We start from the raw sequence: 3,208 nt of genomic DNA, 5'->3' as shown, positions 1-3,208 counted from the left end.
GCAACCACCGACTACCTTGGAGGATCAGCGTACAGTAACCCACCCCACAGAGCAGGGCTTACTTTAGTGGGGATCTGGTGCCCGCTGAGTCCACCATGTGGAGGTGTTATGTCTTGGTGCTTCCACAAAGTCTGAAGCTGTCCACTGTGTATGCTGGCTCAACGGCCTCCCAGGAGGCGCAGGACAAGATCAGCTGCTGCCTGTGTTCTGCCTGGAGCCACCTGGCGTGAGATACAATGCGATCTGATGGTGGTTGCTACTTGTACTGGGCTTGGAGATGCCCAGGCGAGGCCAAGCTGTGAACCAAGGCTGGCTGCTGCTAGTGCCAGGCCTGGGACCACTTAAGAAGTATGGGGCATGCTGAGACCCGATGCTTGTTTGAGAGATTTTAGGAAAATCTGAAGCCTGAACCAAGACAGACCATTCCTAAGGTAAAACCACTGGAAACATCTTGGGTGGGCCCCCAAGTTGGGTGGGGTGGGGCCTCAGGGAATTCCCAGGGCAGGGCAAACAATGTTAGCCAGATCAATGGAGTCTCAGATATGGCTCCTACCTTTGGGCTCTGTGGGGAGAAAGGCTCAATCAAAGAAACAGTGGCCCCTGAAGCCGGACAATTCACTTCCTCTCCATATATCTCTGGTGCCTTTCACCCAGTGCTGGAGCTTAGAGGGAGTTAAATCCATGTGTAAGCCCTTTAAGAGGTACTGCCTGGGACTCCAGAAGCCCTCTGTCTCACTCAACCACACTCCCCACTGGTTTTTACAGCCAGAAGATATGGGGACTTCTCTTCCTGGCTCTGGAACACTGGGCTGGGGGCCTGGTGTGGGGCTGGTACCCCTTGCTCCTCAAGGGGACCTCTGCAGCCATGCTGTCCTGATTTTTATTGGCCACACATAGGTGTGGGACCAACCTGATCCACATCTCAGGCCCTCCTACCAGTCTCGATGTGGCATCTTCTTTCATTCCCTAGTTAATTCAGCCAGATTTCAGGTGATTCTGAATTATGGTTATTCTGTAATTCAGTTGTAATTTTGATGTGGTTATGGGAGGAGGTAAGTACTGCATTTACCTATGCTTTCATCTTGACTGGAAGTTATATACTCTTTAAATTGGAGGTTAATAAGGATATTATTGAGACAATTAGGAAAATTTGAATATGTAGTGAATAGTAGAGAAGGTATTGTATCAAGTTTAAGTTCCTGAGTGGGATAATTGTATTATGGTCATATAGGAGAATGGCCTTATTCTTAGGAGACACATGCTGAAGTATTTAGTGGTGAAGTTTCATGATGAAACTTCATGGTAAAGTCTACAACTTTCAAATGATTCAGAAAATAATATACATATGCACATTTCTTTCTGTGTTTCCTTTTCTACCTGCTTATGTATATACAAAATGTGAGTACACACCTATTTATGAAGTGTGCTCCCTGAGCGGCCAGTGGGTGGCTGGAGGGCAGGTCAGGGGCAGGTGTGGCCTCTGCCTCTTTTCAGGGTGGAACACTGTGCAGGTCTCCAGCACCAAAATCTAGACTTCAGAGCACGCCTTTGACCACCCATGGGAAACTGTCGCAATGGCTGCAATGCAGAAATATGTAAACCCTAAGAACCCAAGTGTAGCTGGAGTTGATGTACTACTGGACAGATATATATATATATATAGATCACTCCAGAAAGTTGTACAGCCATAGACTTCCCAGCACAGAGTAGGGACTGCATTCCATTGTGAAATATCGTATTAATGCAGCAAGAACCAAAACATGTGTAAAAACATTCTGTAGTGGATCCTGTAGAGAAGCAATGAACCTTAAATCCTCTAATATTGCATTTACAAATATGGTTTCCATAAATGAGAGACTAATGTCCCAACCACATCCTCAGGACCCAGAAAAACTGTTTTGACTCAAAAATCCATAATCACTGTGAAAGAAGTCAGTCTCAGAAGTTATTTCGAAGGACTGATGGCAAGTACAATATGTTCAAATGCTACTAAAGGCTGAGAAGCAATGGATTGGGTAATGCATACATAAATTAAATGCTGAGATTGGAGAATTGACAGCTTCAACAAGAGGGAACATAAGAACATGGATGGCAGCAGCAGCATTTATAGAGAAATAACGATGAAAGTTGGTATACAACACCCAGTCCCCATGGGTCTCTACTAGTTGGCAATACATTTATTTCTTATTTTAAAAATACAACTATAGTCCAGCCAGCATGGCTCAGTGGTTGAGCATCGCCATATGAACCAGGAGATCGAGGTTCAATTCCTGGTCAGGGTACATGCCAGGGTTTCAGGGTCAATCCCCAGCAGGGGATGTGGAGGAGGCAGCCAATCAATGACTCTCTCATCATTGATGTTTCTCTCTCTCTCTCTCTCTCTCCCTCTCTCTCTGAAATCAATAAAAATATATTAAAAAATAATAAAAATTAAAAATAAATTAAAAATACACCTATATTTTAGGTAGTTTTTTTAATAGGCTGAAGAAAGGCTGTGTGAAGCTTTTTTTTTTTTAAACCTCACTGGAGGATATTTTATTTCCATTGCTTTTTCATATAGGGAGTGGAAGGGAGAGAGAGAGAGAAACATCGATGTGAGAGACACATTGATTGGTTCCCTCCCCCACAATCCCCAACAGGAGCCGGGGATCCAGACTGCAACTGAGGTACTCGCCCTTGGTCGGAATTGAACCTGGGACCCTTCGATCCTCGGGCCTACACTCTAACCACTGAGCAAAACCAGAGAGGGCAAGGCTGTGTGACTTTTGATCAAAACAAAGAGATGCAGGTTTTCTAAATAAAAGGGATCATCCAAAATTATTAGTGTTGTTTGAAATAACTGGTTTTAAGGAGTCTAATATTTATGTGAAAAATTAACAATTTTTGAAAAGTACTTGGAAATTGATATTAGCATATTAAATTTCCTTAAGGAAGAATTTTAAAGCTTTTCACATATTGGAAGTCTATCTGGCCTTGGGCCAACCCCAGAACTAAGAGCCACCTTTTAAATATACAAAATTGCCCTGCTACAGTAAACTTCAAGAAGGAACTCACTTTGAAAGAAGAAATTGCATAGTTTTAAAAGACATTAATTTGTGTAAAATAACTTGCTTTGCTATAAATCACCATTAAAAACCCCAGTGTTTTAATTTTATACTTAAATGACATTGGGGAGTGAAAGTTATCACTAAAGTAACATAATGCCAAC

At 42.9% G+C, this 3,208-nt stretch overlaps 1 pseudogene; it reads left to right on the top strand.

Moving 5' to 3' along the window:
- The first annotated feature begins 1,289 nt into the window (after positions 1 to 1,289).
- LOC107531345 (PRELI domain containing protein 3B pseudogene) lies at positions 1,290 to 2,016 on the top strand (annotated as a pseudogene).
- Positions 2,017 to 3,208: the final 1,192 nt, after the last annotated feature.

This window comes from Miniopterus natalensis, chromosome 2 (genome assembly GCF_054644295.1).
Source record: "Miniopterus natalensis isolate mMinNat1 chromosome 2, mMinNat1.hap1, whole genome shotgun sequence".
Classification (NCBI taxonomy): domain Eukaryota; kingdom Metazoa; phylum Chordata; class Mammalia; order Chiroptera; family Miniopteridae; genus Miniopterus; species Miniopterus natalensis.
Note: the sequence above shows the minus strand (reverse complement) of the source record. Positions and strands in the feature narration are given on the sequence as shown.